We start from the raw sequence: 19,690 nt of genomic DNA, 5'->3' as shown, positions 1-19,690 counted from the left end.
CCAACTATTATTAAGAGCTAATAATATTCAATTGTTCTATTTTTAGCCTGGCAGTCTAAAAATAGACTCTGCCCATATGTCTAAAAATAGAAGTCCATCTATTTTTACCAACATGACCAATCATCCACAAATAGCATCCTACAACTCATAGACCATGATCCATATGTCTAAAAATAGACATAGTCTAAAAATAGACTTTGCACCAAAAATAGCCTGCGGGCCCACCTAGTGAAGACAACTTCTTTTCACTAAGCTCCATCATCTTGTTGCATTTTCAACACTCCCTCTCAACAAGATATGGATTATCTGCAACCCCTATCCTGCAACTCTGGAATGTTCTGCATGCAACACATTTTCCCGGTCCACTTGCTCCAACTACACTTGGAACAAAAACACTCCCAACTGACCACTCTGTTGGGCTAGGAACATACTCTGATGCTGAAGCTCTACCTGTTGCTGACAAGTGCTCCCTCTCTGACATCTGCCCTACTACAACATCTCCATGCATCTCGCACCATTGCACACTTCTCTATGCCACCTAGCACTGTGCAAAACACTTTTGCCTCTCGCATTGCTGCAGCCTACTAGCTATGCGCTGTCCTGGGATTCCCTACATTGTCGCTCTCTCTGCCGCTCCATCTGCATCTGTCTCTACCCAATCAGTCAGTTCCTGCTACTCCACATCGTGGCTCTTGTAGCAAGGTCTCATCCAAGAGGTTGGGTACCTCAAGGATCCTGCCCCTCCTTTTTGGGACGATCAATCCACATCACCCCACCTCCTACCTAGAGGTATGGCTACATGTGATCCCTTAGCCCACCTAGCTCGAAGTTTCCCCCTACTGGAGGTCTCAGCATGAGTAGATGTCTCTACTCGCTCTCCACTCAACTTCCCCTATTGTGGCTGCTCCACAACCTCCTGAAGTTGCTGCACCAATCGTGGCTCCTCCACAATCATTTGAGACTTCTTCTGGCTCTACATGTTGAGAGGTAATATACGCTCCCTCTCAACCACCAAGTCTCCATCAGTTTCCTCACTGCTTAAGGCTTTGCATACATCTTGAACCTCAAGAGCATACAGGTTCTTGACCCATGAACCAATCTGCTTCACCTGTTTTAGTGATGATGTTTCTAAGGAAAACCTTTCCCTTACTGAAGACTGCATCATAGCCTCCGTCTTCCAGCATCGCAATTGACACCAAGTTTCTCTTCAGTCCTGGTACATGACATCGGTCAAGGTAAGGCGAGCTCCATGCTCCCTCTGAAAAATAACCGTGCCTACACCTGAGACACTATACTTCTCATCATTACCCATCGCGATGAGTATCTGGAGATCTTTCTCCTCCAAAGTACTGAACAAACTCTTGTCACCGGTCATGTGGAAATAAGCTCCATTGTCAAGAAACCAACCACTTCCCACCATGGATGAAACCATGCATGCAAAGAGTGTGAAATCCAAATCAAACTGTGAAGCAAGTGCCTCACCTTCAGATCGTTCCCACGGATCCCTTCTTGGATTTCCTCCGTGGACAATTTGTAGCATAATGGCCCACCTCATGACAACAAAAGCATCGCACTTTCGATTTGTCAACCTTCTTCCCATCATTGGAAGAACTGGATTCAGAAAGAGAATCCTTCTCCTTCCCCTTCTTTGCTTTGGCAACCAAAGCGCAATTTTCTTCATCAGATGCCTTTGATGAAGATCCGTTCCTGGTATTCTGCCTGATCTCCTCTTGCACAAGATCTGACCAAAGCCTCTCCCATCCTGGCAATTTCTCCTGACCATTGACAGAGTCCTTATAGGAATTCCAACTCTTTGGAAGAACAAGAAGCTCACCAAGTCCTCATCATCGACAGTCACCCCCACACTTCCCAGCTCATCCCTGCATTGGGTGAACTTCGTGAGATACTTGGGCATATTGTCTCCTTTCTCACACTTAATGTTTCTAAGTTTATCCTTGAGCGCCAACTTCCTCTGGTCGCTCTTGCTTTGGAATAAATATTTCAACGCTTTCCACATCAAGTATGGAGAAGCCTTTCCATGCAGGCTGGATATAATGTGATCCTTCATGCCCTCCAACAGAATCCTTCGACACTTTGTTGTCTTCTTTTGCCAAACCTCAACGTGAGCAGCATCAATAGGCTTTGGGACCTCAGCCTCTATGAACTCCTTCAACCCATTGTCATCTAACACCACCTCCATCCTATCTTTCCATGCAATATAATTCGAGCTACCTTCAAGAGCATACTCCAATCGCAATCTGTTGAAAGACATTTCAACTTTGACACCAAGAAAACACTGCTGCAAATTCGAATTCCACCAGCTCAAAACTCAACTGCTTCTAATCTAAAATTCATGAGAACAAAGTATTTCTCGTGCAGAGATTGACTGTATGGGCTTTTACAGGACATCTCACCTTCCAAAGGAAGGATGAATCCAGAGGCTACCTGGCCTGATTACAGACTCTGCCTCATGAAATAAAATGTAATCACTTTCTGAATAATAGATCTGATGATCAACTCTGCTCTAATACCATGTAGAAATTTTGAATAATATAACACTTATTCACAGAGATTATCTTGATTATACACTATTGCAGAATGCATGCATAATACATAACCTCCTCTACGTTGACCATCAATTTTGCGGAATTAAGAAACAATCGCATGCGCACATTAACACAGTATGTAACCGGGGAAAGCATATAGCTGAAAACCCCCAACTGTCTGTATATTATAATGATAGAGAACATGTAACAATACATAGTACAATACTCCTCACAACTACTCAGTACTATCTCCACCTGCTACACACAAACTAGCTCAGATCTAAATCAAGTCACAGGTTCAAATCTCCTCGGTTGTCTGCCTGCCTCTACTGCGCAACCCAAAGTGAGAATAGGAATGATACAAGCTCGTTTTCCTTGGCTTGTACTGCGTAATCCTCATTGGCAATCTCAATCACTGATTGTGCAAATCTCATGCATAGCTATAGTCAAAACTGATAGTAGTCTCCACCTCTAACACATGTCTCCACTGAACTATCCATGCATTGAGTTAACTGATGTATTCTTTAGTTAATTTATCAGTTAATAATTAGTGAGTTAATTAATAATTAATTCACATCACTCATCACTTGTGTATTCTACAGTTAGACTAAATACAACTAGTTCAACTAAGTCAAACTGAACACAACTCCATCAACTCCTCAATCAACTCCACCAAACTCAATCACTTGAGTTCTAAATAAAGTCCATCATGCAATAGCTCAACTGACCCATAAGAAAAGCATATTTCCTTCTGACAGCTGCATGTGCCACATCCGTAGTTCAAACTAAAGTGCTCCAAGAGGATAAGATAATGTTTATAGTCCAAATATTATTAAGAGCTAATACTATTCGACTGTTCTATTTTTAGCCTGACAGTCTAAAAATAGACTCCGCCCATATGTCTAAAAATAGAAGTACATCTATTTTTACCAACATGACCAATCATCCAAAAATAGCATCCTGCAACCCATAGACCATGATCCATATGTCTAAAAATAGACATAGTCTAAAAATAGACTTTGCGCCAAAAATAGCCTGCGGGCCCACTTAGTGAAGGCGACTTCTTTTCACTAAGCTCCATCATCTTGTTGCATTTTCAACATCCCAAACCTTCCAATCATCTCCTAAAACCCCCAACTATCCACCATCATCGCTAAACCACCTACCACATCACCAAAAGAGATTAGGGTTTACACATGACTTTCTAGAAAAAGAATAAAAAGAACAAAATAGATTTATTGCAGTCCTTTACATGCATTGTAGTGATGTTTGATGTCTTGAATTTCCATGCTTAGATAGTAGTATTTCAATCATGTTGATTTGGAATTTTTGTAAAGCATAGTTTCTCAGCAGTTAGTTAGAGAAGGGTGTGTTTTTAGCATATGGTTTTAGTCATTTTCCTTATTTGCAGTAGATAATATTTCTCCTAGAGTAGATCTCTCTTTCTTTCATCAACAATCAAGCTTCTAATGAAACCATAGAAGTTTGGCTTGAAAACCCTAGTGGTCTCTCACTAGCTGAATAGTGACAAAAGGAAGAACCATCACTTGTACTTGTGTATACATCACTGTCACCTCCATGTTTGTACAAACCCTGGGTTGATAAAGTAAAGCTGGTAGCTCTAGGAGTTGCAAGATTCTTGCTACAATACTGGTGCTCATCACTTTTTGGTGCCGTTGCTGGGGAGGTTTCTGAGTACTATGTGATTACTATCTTCTTTCTTCTATTTCTTATTTCTAATATTCTCCTCTTAGTTTCATTTCTGCAAAAGTAATTTAGTTTGCTTCTTTTTCATTCTACATTCTTTGCTTTCCTTTCCATTTTGCAAGTTAGATTTCAATCAAGCACTTAATCTTTTCATTCAGTCAGCAGTTTTCATTCAGTCTACAATTTCAATTCTGCAATCACTTTCAAAGTTTGAAAAAATCACAAAACCAAACAAGAACATTTATTTTCATGCCTCGTAGGAATAGGGATAACTTAGGGAAATTTTTTCCAAATACCCCCATTGCTTACAATAGCCAACCTTCCCTCTTTTTTGGTGTATGTGAATTGGAGGAACCCTTAGGTGAGAAACTAGACATATTTCAAGAACCTACAGGGGAAGAAGGAGAAGGAGAACCCATCCCTATTGAACCTATGGCTGAAACCAGAAATGACAGGGGAAATAGAGAAAGAGTTGAGGGTGCCTTCCCCATCAGGGAGACCAATGGGGATACTAAGATGAAAAATATAAGCCCTTCTACCCTTCCTCGTTTCCATGGCTTGACCGCAGAATACCCAGACACTTTCTTATTTGAGTTTGTTCTCATATGCCAAACCTACGACTATACAAATGATGAGAAGAGGTTGAAACTATTTCCATCCACTCTCAAGGATGCAACTTTGTGCTGGTTCATGGGTTTACCTAGAGATAACATTACAACGTGGACTCATATGCAGCAAGCCTTCAACAACAAGTATCGGGACTACTGTATGTCTAAAGACACTAAAGAGGAAATTGTGAGGATGACCTTAGGCAATGATGAATCCCTAGAGGATTATGAAGAAAGATTCCAACTTAGCTACAAAAGGACTAGGTGCACACTTGACCCTGAGTCACTAAAGCTGGTCCTTCTTAGAGGAGTAAGGGAAGACCTTCTGGATACCCTACTCTTGTTAGTAGGAGGGGATATCTACCAGTTACACTATGAGAATATCAAGACTGTCTTTAGAAACCATTCTAGGGCATCACAGAAAAAGGGTAGGGGTAGTCAACCTATGGTCAGTCCATCCTCTTCCAATTCATCCATTACGGGTGAAATTGGAAATATGCTGGAGGATTTCAAAAGTGAGATGTTGTAAACCCTTTCCCTATAGATGGACACTATAAACATTAAGAGAGAGAAGGAAGAAGCAGAGAGAGCCTTGGACATTTTTTATCCTAGATGCACCAAGAGGCATCCTAAGAATGAATGTCCATTGAATTCTATTGAAATTTTCTCAGTCTGTGAAGAAAACCACTCCATAGACAAGTGCCCCTCTTTACTTAGACTCAAAGATGTATATCAAGTAGCTGAAGGGGTCACTGAGCAGCTCTGCTACATAAACCAAAGGAGACATCATGGGCATAGGCCATACCAGCGGGGCATGTAAGGGTCATCCCATGCATATTACAACCCCAACCAGACCACATCCATACCTTCTTGGGGACCCCCTGCTCATCCTTCCTGGTTTACGCCTCCTCCTTGGTCCTTTGCACCTTATTATCATTCCCAGCCAGCCAACCAGTCATTTCAACCATATGCTCTGCCACAACCTTAATGGAATGCACTGCCCTAGGGATGGAGGCCCTAATACAATAATGTCCCAGCTTTATTGCCTTCACCACTTGCCCAACCACAGATTTTACACTCTGCTCCACCTAAACAACCCCAGATGCCCACCTAGCCAAATCCAAACCCGAACAATAGAAAGGCACAACAAGTATACAGTGGAGAGACATCATATCCAGCCTATGTTGTGGAGATTTAGGAAATCAACCTGAGATCTGGGTGAGTACTCTCGGAAAACCAACCTCTACCTCGACCCAGGGAGGTTGATGGAGAAAGAGAGGAAAGCATGCTTAAAGTAAATCCACCACCCTTTCCTGAGAGATTAACCCAACCACCCCAGCCTACCCCAGAAGAGACTGAACTTCTGGGAGAATTGAAAAACCTATGTGTCAAAATTCCACTTCTCCAAGCTATCAAGGATGTACTAGTTTACAACAAGTTAATTAAGGAGAAGTGCTTCAAACATCCAGGGAGGCGAAAAAGAGATGCCCCTACCATTAATGTCATTGGGCAATTGTCTGACTTAATGTTGGGGCAGGTAATTTGTCCAAAGTATTTGGACCCTATAAGCCCTGTAGTATATGTGCACATCAATGGCACCATTGTCCCACACACTTTGATCGATCTTGGGGCTTCCATTAATGTGATGACCAAGGACACCATGCTCAAACTCAACCTCCAAGGTTCATTAAGGAAGACCACAACAGTTCTGCAACTTGCAGACCGTTCCATAGTGACCCTAGAGGGGATTATGGAGGATGTGATGGTATCCATTGATTCTTGGGAATACCCTAAATATTTCCTAGTTCTCTAGCCTAAGGCTAAGATTAGTGGTTACCCTCTCATCCTTGGGAGGCCCTGGTTAGCCACTGTCAATGCTTGCATTAGCTGCAGAGCTGAAAATATGACCATCAAGAATGGACATATGTCCAAGCAATTAGTCCTATACCCTCTTGCTCAACCATCTCTAGAACATGACTTACCTTTTTAGTTGGAAGAGGAGAAGGAACATGAATTTTATTCCGCCCAACTCTATACCTTAGAAACAACCATGGGAGGGGGACGATATGATGAAGATGATTTAATCGAACACATACTCCAAGGCCAACCCCCAGTACATTGTCCTTAGAGGAAGTAGTAAAGGAAACCCAAAACAACCATCAAGTGGATCTATGCTTATCCAATTCCAACCCTATCTGCGTCAAAACCATAGAATTTGATCCCGAGAGAACTTTGAAAATCAATCCATCTCTTTTTTTTCTCCAATAAGAAAAGTTTTGCAACATGCTAAAGGAACACCTGGATGCCTCCGATTGGAGTTAACTAGAAATGAAGGGAGTGCAACCCTTAGTGTGTACTCACCATATTTATATCAAGGAAGGTTTCAATCCAGTCCGACAACCCCAAAGGAGGATGAATCCAGATATTAAATATATAGTCAAATAAGAACTGCAAAAACTGCTAAATGCAGGATTCATTTACCCTATCTCAGAGACTGAGTGGGTCTCTCCTTTGGTGTTGGTTCCAAATAAAAATGGTAAATGGAGGATTTCTGCCAATTATAGGGAGTTAAACAAAGCCACAAAGAATGACCATTTCCCTCTACGTTTCATCGACCAAGTGCTAGATGGCATGGCATGGAAAACATTTTTCTCTTTCCTAGATGGATTTAGCGGGTACAATCAAATCCAGTTTAGCCCAGAAGACCAGAATAAAACCACTTTCACTTGTCCTTGGGGTACTTTCGCCTATAGTGTCCTTCACTTTGGCCTATGCAATGCTCCTGCCACTTTTCAGAGAGCAGTCCTGAGTATCTTTGCTGAGTTAGTCCTTGATGTGGTAGAAATCTATATGGATGATTTCACACCTTATGGGGGTGGTTTTCAAGAGGCTTTGTCCAACTTAGGTAAGGTTTTTCACAAATGCATTGAGATGAACCTGTCTCACAGTCCCAAGAAATGTGAATTCTTGACGACTGCAGGGACTGTGCTTGGTCATTCAAAATCTCAGCAAGGACTGCAGGTGGACCCAAACAAAGTAGCCATCATCCAAAGGGTCCCACCTCCACAAAAGCAGAGAGATGTTAGAATTTTTCTAGGGTTAGTTGGATAGTACCAAAGGTTTATAAAAGACTTCAACAAGTTGGCTTCTCCTTTATTTGGGTTATTGACCAAAGACTCTGAGTTTGTATGGTCAAAAAGTTGTCAAGACGCCCTAGATACCCTGAAGGACAAGTTAACCACTGCACCAATTCTCCGAGGCGCAAATTGGGCCCTTCCATTTCACATTCATGTTGATGCCTCACACAAAGCCATAGGAGTAGCCCTAGGCCAGATAGGTTAGAAATTGCCTTATGCCATTTAATTTATTAGTGAGAATATGTCAAAGGTCTAACTAAAATACACAGTGACCAAAAAGGATCTCCTAGTTGTTGTGCATTCATTGAACAAAATTAGGCATTATATTACAGGCTATCAAATTTTTTTACATATTGACCATGTTGCAATCAAATATTTAATGAATAAACCTGATGTGAATGCCCGGATTATTAGATGGTTACTTTTATTACAACAGTTTGATCTAACTATTGTTGATAAGCCTCACAAGGAAAATGTTGTTGCAGACTTTTTGTCCAAATTAACTTTGCCTGCAGGTGAAGAGGGAATGGTTGATGATCAGTTACCAAATGAGCACTTATTCGCCCTTTTAGTTCTCTCTCCATGGTTTTCTGACATAGCAAACTATTTGGTATCTGCACAGTTCCCACTGAATCTGACCTCTAAGGAGAAAAGCAAGATTGTGAAGAAGAGCACCCCCTTAACCTGAACTGGGGGCAACCTCTTCAAACTTGGCCCAGATCAAATTTTGAGAAGATGTGTGAGGGAGGAGGAAGTCTTTGACATCCTTCTAACCTGTCATGATGGGCCTTGTGGAGGTCACTTTTCAGCAAAGAGGACATCATTTAAAGTGTTACAAGCTGGGTATTATTGGCCTACTCTTCATTAGGATGTGAAAATATATACTAGTTAGAGCGATAAGTGCCAAAGGATGGGAAAGCCCTCTCTAAGAGATGAAATTCCTCTGCAACCTCAAGTGACTTTTGAGCCATTTGACAACTGGGGCATGGACTTCATTGGACCTATTGACCCCCCTTCCAATCAAAAGCACTATATCATCGTGTGTACTGACTATCTGACTAAGTGGGATGAAACCAAGGAAATTAAGGCAACAACAGAGGAGAAGGTGGGTGAGTTCTTAAGGGAGAATGTATTTTACAAATTTGGGTACCCTAGAGAACTAGTCACTGATCAAGGTAGCTAGTTTACCTCCAACATGATTGAATACTTTCTTAGCCAGCACAAGATCAAGAATAGGACCTCCACTCCCTATCACCCACAAGCTAATGGGAAAGTGAAGGTGACCAACAGAGCGTTGTAGGGCATCTTGACCAAAGTGGTTAGCAGTAGTAGGAAAGATTGGGTAGATAGACTAGTTGAGGCCACCTGGGCCTATAATACCACTTGGAAGACCGCCACTAGATTCACACCCTATGAGCTGGTCTATGGGAAAAAGACCCTATTGTCCATTGAGTTTAACACATTGAGGATGGTAGTCCAACTAGATCTAGATCTCAACAATGCACAACAAGAGAGTTTGCTTCAATTGAATGGTTTGGATTAATTTAGAATGTAGGCCCTCCTACACACATAGGTAGCTCAACTTCAGAGGAAGATATGGCACAATAAAAACATCAAGAATGATCAATTTCAAGAAGGTGATTGGGCCTTGTGATATGATTCCAGATATAAAGACTTTAAGGGAAAGTTAAGGATAAGAAGGTTGGGGACTTATGTTATAGAGAGATGTCACGATAATGGTTTAGTGCAGATCAGGACCATAGATGCAGAGGCCATTCCTTTACTTGTTAATGGGCACAGATTGAAAGTTTACAAGAGGCCATTGTCAAAGCAAGAGTTCATTAATGGTATCAATAAAAAAGTGATGGTGGTGGACCAAGTTTTAGCTCATGCCTCATCAAATCACTGAGAGAGAAAAAAAGGACTCAGCTGAAAACCTCCATGAGGCACCTGAGTCCCACTAGTGGGCTGAAAACCTCTTGGGGCAGCCCAATGGTGTCAAAAAGAAAAAAACAAAATAAAAAAGTAAATAAAAAGATCCCTAGGTGAAAACCTCTCTTGAGGCACTTAGGAAAAATAGCTAGAATGAAAACCTCTTAGAGGTAGACTAGTTGTCTTTAAAAAAAATAAAACAATAATAATAATAAAAAAAATAAAGGAAAAAAGAGAAAACTCATGAAAAATTGATGTTTGCAGGTCAGTAGGAGGACAATCATAGAACAAAAGAGAGTAAAAAAGGGACCTTTTTCACTCACACTTTTATTTTTTCACCAATCATCATTCATCACTCCACCATTTCTTTCATTCTTTTCACTCCTTTGCTTCAGTTTACAAGGGGATTGTGTTTTCTACAGGATCCCTTGTAAACCTACAGGATCCCCTGAAAACCTACATGATGATCCTATAGGAATTACAGTGGCTCAAGAATCCTACAGGAAGTGACCCTAGGGCGAGAAAATGACCTACCGTATCAAAAAAATAACATCCTTACATCACCTCTTAATTACCATACCTCTCTCCACCTTAATCGCCCCCACATTCATCATAAAAAAATCAATTTCCAAAAAAAATTCACAGTCCTCAAGAGAAAACATGGAGAAAAAATGAAACAAAAGGGTAGAAGGGAACAAAACCTGAGCGTATTCCTCATTATTCACACTCACAGGCCTCCTCTCTATCCATGTCATCATCTTCAAAATCGCAACAGAGTGTATGATTAAAAGCTCTGAGGGAGAAGTATCTATAGGACATCTTGTAGCAGCATATCCCACAAAATAAAAATCATGAGTAGCAAAAAGCTTCCAACATGAAGATCCAAGGGCAGAAGGAGCTCCACAGTAGCAGTAGCACCATCATCTTCAAAACCAAGTACCTGCATATCAAAGGAATCATTAGAGATCAGTAAAAAAGGAAGGAAAATAACATGCAGCCAACACACAGCAAGCACCTCATGTCTTCAACAAACTACAATAAGGTATGAACACCACAGGTAAGTATCTCGCTTCACTCTCTCATTTGCATTATGTAGTCAAATAAATTTAAAGGTTGTGAGCGAGTTGGTTTATAAGCGAAAGGCGGCCAGTTAACTTGGCCACCTTCGTTCAGTCGACGAAGACAAAACAGTTGGTCCTCCCACATGTGGCAACAGTTAAGTCGAAAAAAGAGAGGAGAAGGACAAAAGAAATTAAGTCTACGAAAGCATGAACTGGGAGTTGGTTAAGAGGAGAGGGGATGACGAGTTGGTAGTGGGGACCAATGATCCAAAAATAGAAAACATACCTCCGCTGCCAGCACACCACCTCACTCAACTCGACCATAAGAGGAAATAATCATTGATCCCCATGCACTCATGCATTCATCTCCTCAAGGCTCACTCTAGCAAAGTCGCTCTTGTACTCAGGCAACCTATAGAAGAGAAAATTCCACCTTTCTTTGGCACAGGACTTCGTATAGGATTACACGAGGAATCCTACAGGATCGCAGAGTAATCCTATGGGATACAGAGACAGTCTATAGGATTGGCTGAGAGCATTTTTAGAAGGGGATACACATGGGTTGGCCACAACAAACACCACAAGGAGGTAGGCTCTGTATTTACTTCCCTTTTTCCAAGCGAATTTCTCAGAAAAATCTCATAGTCTGAGTGAATTTAGCAATTATGTAGGGAATTGACTCCACAATTATTTCAGTCCCATTTAATTTTGCATTAAAATCTTTGTCAACCATCTCTTCTCCTCATAATTCACCAGCCAAAATGACAAGGGGTTTAATAGAAGGGAGTCCATTAACAGTGTGAGAATCCACCAACACCCTCCTGTGTTAGAAGTCTTAGGCATAATTGGATGGGATATTTTGAGAAATTAAGGGGGTGTGATAATGGAGTGGCCCGAGAGTTTTCTCTCTCCCTCATTCCACTGACTAGAGCCCATGCCACTATTGTGGTGAGAGGCCTGTCCATAAAGATGTAGGTTTTAACCCTGTATGGAAATTACTTGCATACGAATTCTAAAACACAGAAAATAAACAATGCGAGAGCATAACACATAAAAAACATATACACAGATATTTTCCCCTGTATCCCAAAACTGAGACTACCAGATTGATTTTTCATTATGTTCCTTTCAATGTTACAATACATATTTATACATGCCAAATCATCCAATACCATGGACCAAAAACCATCGTGTCCAAAACCATGTGTGAAAACCATGCACAAAACCATAGGTAGGTCCGCCCAACCTAATATAGGTTCCAAAAAAATATTCCCTAGGGCGTTGCCCCAGACCCCGTAGAGGGGGGCTACCCACCCCCCTCAAACCCCCTGTGAGCCCCTCGTTGCGTAATCGGCACAACGAAGGGGGGGCTCCGCCCCCCTCTAACCCCCCGGTTAACTACGTAGGCTAGTTGTGGAAAGAATATAACACAACCCAACATTCTCCCACTTGTTGTTTTCTTTCCACAGGGGGCCACAAGAGAGATTACTCATTTATCCAGCCCTGTAATGTCCATTGTTTCTCTACACCAAGAGAACTTCTCAGAGCTCATAGATTTTGTCAATGCATCTACAGTATTCTTCAAAGTGTCCACCTTTACTAGCAACACCTTTTTTTCTTCTATCATATCCCTCACAAAGTGATACTGAACATCAATGTGCTTTGTCTTTGCATGGTAAGCAGGGTTATTTGCGAAGAAAATTGCACTTTGGCTATCACAATCTATCCTTATAGCTCCCTGTACTAACCCCATACTTGAACACAATCTCTGCAACCAAACTTCTTCCTTGATTGCATGAGTGGCTGCCATGTATTCTGCCTCTGTAGTTGATAGTGTCACTACTGATTGTTTCTTACTCATCCAACAGACTGCACCTCCAAATAGGTTAAATGCGTACCCACTTGTAGATCTTCTATGATCCATATCTCCAGCCTAGTTTGCATCAACAAAGCCATGAATATCCAAAACTTTGTCCAATCCTAGTCTTCCTTGGTAGCACAAACCATAATCACTAGTGCCACAAAAATACTTGAAAACTCGCGTCACTACTGTCCAATGCTCCTTCCTTGGTTTTGACATAAACCTGCTCAATAATCCCATTGCATGGGCAATGTTTGTTCTTGTACAAACCATCGCATACATCAGGCTACCAATTGCACTTGCTTATGGAACATGGGACATGTCCTCTTCCTCTTTCTATGTCTTGGGACACTGTTCAGCAGATAACTTTACACCTACAGGAATAGGAACCTTCACCAGTTTACTATCCTGCATATTGAACCTCTACAGTATTGTCTTGACATACTTCCCTTGCTTTAACTAGAGCTTCCTCTTTGCTCGATCTCTTTTAATTTCCATGCCCAAAATATAGTTTGCAGCACTAAGATCTTTCATGTCGAATTTGGAGGACAATTGGGTCTTCAAATCATGGATAATTTCTTTGTCATTTCCAACCAACAACATATCATCCACATACAGGACCAGATAAATAACACGGTCACCAATTAATTTAAAACACACACAGTGATCTGCTTTGCTTCTGGTGAAGCTAAGTCCCCGTATAATTGTATCAATTTTCTAATACCACATCCTTGGTGATTGTTTTAACCCATACAGAGACTTTTTTAACTTGCATACCAAATCTTTCTTACCCTTCACCACAAATCCTTCAAGTTACTTCATGTAGATCTCTTCTTCCAGATCTCCGTGAATAAAGGTTGTCTTCACATCCATCTGTTCTACCTCAAAATCAAAAGCATCGGCAACAAATAAAAGTAATATAATAGAAGCTATCTTGGCAATAGGAGAAAAAATATCACCAAAATCAATTCCCGGAACCTGGGAATAACATTTTTCTACCAACCGAGCTTTGTATTTCTCCACCTTTCCTTCTGCATTTTTCTTCTTCTTTAACACCCATTTGCTGCCAATGGCTTTCCTTCCAGCCGACAACTCCACCAGATCCCAACCCTCATTTTTTTGCAAAGATGCCATTTCTTCAACCATGGCCTCTTTCCAGAGTTTTCCATCCTTTGAATCTACTGCTTCCTTCACAGTTCTGGGATCGTCATCAGTAATAGATAAAGTAAAATTTGAACAGAAAGTAGATGGACTATACCTTTTTGGTTGCCTTCTTTCTCAAACTAATCTTCTTAAAACCGAAGTTTGTTTCTCTTCATCTTCTGATTCCTCTTCTATTGTAGATTCTGATTCTTCCTCCTTTAGCTCAAAATCTATCTTCTCATGATCTTTTGATGGGACTTCATGTTTAATAACATCTTTCACCTCTATGAACACTACATCTCAGTTGTACACAACCTTCCTTGTTACTGGGTTCCAAAGCTTATAACCCTTTAGACCATCCTTATACCCAATAAAAATGCAATTTTCATATTTACTATCCAACTTGGTTCTTTTCTCCTTTGGAACATGTACATATGCATCACATCCAAATACCCTTAGATGTGAAAGAGAGGGTTTCTTACCAGTCCATACCTCTTGTGGAGTCTTATCCTCCAACGCCGATGAAGATGATATCTTGACTAGGTAACATGTTGTCTCCACCACCTCTGCACAAAATTCCTATCCTAACCTGGCACCACTGAGCATCCTTCTTTCCCTTTCCATCAACGTCTTATTCATACTTTTTGCAACTCCATTTTTCTCAGGTGTGTATGGAGTAGTCTTTTGCCATGCTATACCACACTTCTTATAGAATTCTTAAAATTCCTTGCTACAAAACTCTCCACCATTATCTGACCTCAACACCTTTATCTTATTCTCTGTCATGTTTTCCACCAAAGCCTTAAATTGTTTAAGCTTGTCAAAGACTTCATATTTCTTCTTAAGGAAATATATCCATGTATTCCTTGAGAATTCATCTATAAATGATACATAGTACACAGACTTACCTAGTGATGGAACCTTCACAGGTCCAAACACATCACTGTGCACAAGATCTAATATTTGTTTCATCCTCTTACTACCAGAGGGGAAACTCACTCGATTATGCTTCCCATATACACAATTTTCACAAAAATCAAAATCGAGAGAGCTATTACTCATACCTTCTACCATACCTTTACCATGAAGTATTTGAAGGCCCTTCTCTCCAATATGTCCAAGACTTTGATCCCACAGCATGGTCTTCTCTCCAGAGACCACTAGATTTTCTGCTCCACTTTCACGAACCACAGAACTGTTACACCCATCAACAACAGTGCTACCTTGCAGCTTGTACAAAGTTCCAGTCTGAACTCCCCGCATCAATACCAGTGCTCCGCGAACCATCTTGCAGGTATCCTTCTCGAACATTGTTTTTACACCTGCATCATTTAGCTTGCTTACAGAAATTAGATATCCGGCCAATGCAGGAATATGTAGAACACCGGGAAGTGTTCTAACCCTTCCACCTTGCAACTTCAACTTTACTTTTCCACGACCAATGATTCTAGCCTTCCTATCATCCCCTAAGAAGACATCACCACCATCGTATTTCTCATACTCACAGAACCACTCTCTATGGGGAGTTTAGTGAAAGGATGCACCTGAGTCAATCAACCATGCCTCATGATCTACATGTGTACTTGAAGAAGCCAAGTACACATCCACACCTCCATCTGATGTGGTTTTCGCCTCTACAGAAGGAGCATCATCAGATCCCTTTCCTTTGTCAGGAGATTTAGATTTACAGTCCCTTTTGTAGTGCCCTTCCTTTCCACATTTCCAGAACACCACCTTTATAGGTTTTCCTAGAGATTTAGATCTCCCTCTAGATTTAGATCTCCCACTCGATGACTTATTTTTTTCTTCTGTTCTGGGACAATCCTCATACAGACAAGGAATCACCATTCTGGCTTTCCATATTTTTCCGTCTCATCTCCTCCGTCAGCAAGGATGAGACTATTTCATCAAACTGTAAGGGAGTTGCATTGCTACCTATTGCAATAACCAGACTATCCCACGAATCTGGTAGAGAACACAACAAACTAATGCACTTATCTTCATATGAAATTTTAATATCAACAGACAATAACTGACTTACCACAGTATTAAATGCATTCAGATACTCTATCACCAAGTCTCCATATTTCATCCTCAGGTTATACAACTTTTTTTGTAGGAACAATTTGTTCACCAGAGACTTAGATTGGTACAAAGTCCCTAACTTGTCCCACAAAGCCTTCACCGTAGCTTCCCCTGATACTTTCAGCAATACTGAACCTGAGACACAAAATTGTATTGTGCTCTTTGCCTTCTGATCCAACTTCTTCCATTGTTCATTGGACAGTCCCGTTGGTTTAGTAGCTAGATCTACCACAATCCACTGATCTTTATCCACCAACAGATCCTCCATCTTCAATTTCCATAACTCAAAACTCTGCCCATTAAATTTCTCGATCTCTATCTTTCCACTTCTCGCCATCTTCTTTCACCACCAGAATCGATCCCACAGATCTCCCACTGAACAAGGTCTACCACAGGCTTGAGCGAAACCCCTCAAAAACAGAGGTGTTCCCTTGAAGCCAAAACAACTCTGATACCAAATTTAGTTTTTAACCCAGTACAAAAATTACCTGCATACAAATTCTAAAACACAGAAAATAAACAATGTGAGAGCATAATGCATAAAACACATATACACAGAGATTTTCCCCTGGATCCCAAAATCGGGACTACCAGATTGATTTTTCATTATGTTCCTTTCAATGTTACAATACATATTTATACATGCCGAAGCATCCAATACCGTGGACCAAAAACCATCACATCCAAAACCATGTGTGAAAACCATGCACAAAACCATAGGTAGGTCTGCCTAACCTAATACAGGGTCCAAAAAAAATTTCCCTGAGGCGCTGCCCTAGACCCCGTAGAGGGGGGCTACCCACCCCCCTCAAACCCCCTGTGATCCCCCCATTGCGTAATCGGCGCAACGAAGGGGGGGCTTGATGAGCCCCAAATTTGGTAACTTGTTGGGCTCATTTGGACTAATTATCCTTGTTTAGTCCTTGTTCAATCCTTCATTTTTCATAGCTTATGCATTATTTTTCAGTATGTTTATGTCATTTGTACGAATAAGGGTAGTCACTCTTCCTAGGTGGCTAACACGTGCTCATTTCAGGTTCTTTGACACATGTTGGAGCAAAATCGAGCAATCATGGGCTAGAAGACAGCCAAGCTTGAGGTGAGGATTCGTAGGGGGGTTTTCTATGGCATTAAATAGCCCTTCCTCAGGATCTTCACCCCCAACTCTGAGCTCCAAAGGCCACCAAAACCGGATCTAGAAGGCAGCCAAGCAGATTTTGGAAGGGGCTGTCTACTCACAGTTTGGACAGCCAAGTCCCATAGATTTAGGAGGCCAGCTAGGGCCCTCATGGTGTATAAATTTTAAGGCCTTAGCCTTTGTAAGGGACTTTTGAAACCATTGCATATTTTGCACTACAATGCTGTTAGCTTTACTTTGTTCTCTTGTAGCCATTTTGGCATAACTCTTGACTTATGACTATTTTTTGATAATGAGAAGCATTCTGATTTTATATCAACTCTGAGTTTTCTATAGGAGCCATAGCTCTCAGGGTTGGGCCCAACCTGAGAGCCTATGGCTTCCTTTTTGTACTGTTACCTTTCCCTTATGCATCGTTGTTTTCCTTTTATGCATTTGAAATGTATTTCTGTTGGGCAGATTTAGTTGTGTTGGTTAAATAGGTCACTGTTTATGAAGAGAATACCTTCAGATGCTTAAAATAGATTGGTAGGATAATAACAGGAAAAAATCTCCAAGAAAAGGGTCAACAACACTCTTAGTTTCACCTCATCCTTATTGGATCAGGGTTTTGGAATTGAAGAAACAGTGCTGCCCCAACAAAAACACTAGTTTGCTTAACCATGAAATCCTTAGTGTACTGTTTTCATTTGCAGAAGTTAGTTATGGGTTCAGATCTCTGAAATGTTTCTTTGCATGATTGATGTACATGGTTTTCTTTCCAAATAAAGCTGCTGTTCATTCGTTTTATTGACAGTTAGATTAGATTAGCTAGGACTTTGATGATTTGTAAGACTTTGTTGATTCGGTGAAATGTACACCGTGCTAGGCATCTCTACCACTCTCTCATCCGCCTAAGCTTCATCAGAGCTAGTTGTTCCATCTCCTAGCTAGGTTCCTCGTCTCACACTTGTCCTTTTGCCCACGTAACCCTACCTTCTTGCTCCATCAGTGTCTTAGCCTTCTTTAAGCCAATTCAGCCTTCTACACCCTCTCACCACTCCATCCACCAGTCCCTGGGTCACTCCAAGCCCCTATCCTACCTCCCTATCCATTCATTCATCTTCCCTCACTCACCCATCCTCTAAAATCCACTTTTTAAACATCCTGTAGAAATTTCTGAACATCCTGTAGAACCCCTGCAGACTTCCTGTAGAAGCTCACAAATGAGGTTTCTTGATAGCCAAACTTTGTGAAACTCTTCGGAAGGGTGTTAGGGACTCCTTAGACCCTCTTTGAACCTTCCCATCCTTTTCCAAGCATTTCTCCTCCTTGATCCACCCCTGCACAGTAAAAATCCAGTTAAAAGCACATGCATGATAATTCTAATAACTTATTCAAAAATACAAAAAGATGTTTTCTTCAGGTAGAGGTAGCCTAGACACATGTATTTTACCTTCATAGAAGTAATGGCATCCCTTCCAGTAGTTTTCATTCTCTCCTTTGCATCAGTAGGACTAGCTGGTAGAATTAGGGTTTGCGTTACTTTTTGGCTTTCAGTTTCTTTCCGCAAGTAGATTAGCTTCCTTTGAGTTAGCTCTCATCCATCAATTAAAAAGCTTCTTCTAAGAGCTCATAGAAGTTGGATTAAGCCCTAGCAGACTTGTGCCATCTGACCAAGTGACAGCTACGACAAGAGCTAGCACTTGTGCATACAACACCGTCGCTTCCAAGTTTGTTACGAACTACCGGGTTGATAAAAGTAAAGAAGGGAGTCCCAGGAGTTGCAACATTATTGCTGCAATACTGGAGCCCACCATCTTTTTGGTGCCGTTGCTGGGGAAGCGTCAGAGTATTGGTGATTGTTGCTTTTCTTCTATTTTCTCCTACAACCTTCTGCTAAGTAGTTTATTTCATTTCATTTCCGCAAAAGTAGAGTAGATATTTCCTGCTTTCATAGATTAGAATTTCAATTCTGTAATTTCAATTCTGCAAGCGTAGATTAGCATTTCAATTCAGCAAGTGTAGACTAGCATTTAATTCCTGCAATTTCATTTGAGCAAGATAGATTAGTCCTTTGGTGCTTTCATTTCAATTCCACATTTTCATTTCAGCAAGATAGTTAGTTGCAGTTCAATCTATTTTAGTTTTGCAGGTACTAGAAGAAAAAAAAACAAAAGCAATCAAAAGTATTTCCATTTCATGCCTCGTAGGAACAGAGATAAAACCGGCAAATTCTTACCCAACACTCCCACCACATCACTGAGTCAACCTTCTCTCTTCTCTGGTGACAGTGAGCCAGAAGAACCTATAGGTGAAACTCTTGAGATATACGAAGATCCTATAATAGAAGGAGAGTTAGAAAACACTCCATCTGAAGCCATGGCTGAAAACGGAAACGGTAGAAGAGAAGATGAGAGAATAGAAGGTGCCTTTCCCATCCAAGAGACCAATGGAGACATGAAAATGAAAAACATAAGCCCCTCTGCTTTA

Source organism: Pinus tabuliformis, chromosome J, assembly GCF_031772625.1.
Source record: "Pinus tabuliformis cultivar Carrire ecotype Pingquan chromosome J, CPIR1, whole genome shotgun sequence".
Lineage (NCBI taxonomy): Eukaryota > Viridiplantae > Streptophyta > Pinopsida > Pinales > Pinaceae > Pinus > Pinus tabuliformis.
This window is presented reverse-complemented; position numbering follows the sequence as displayed.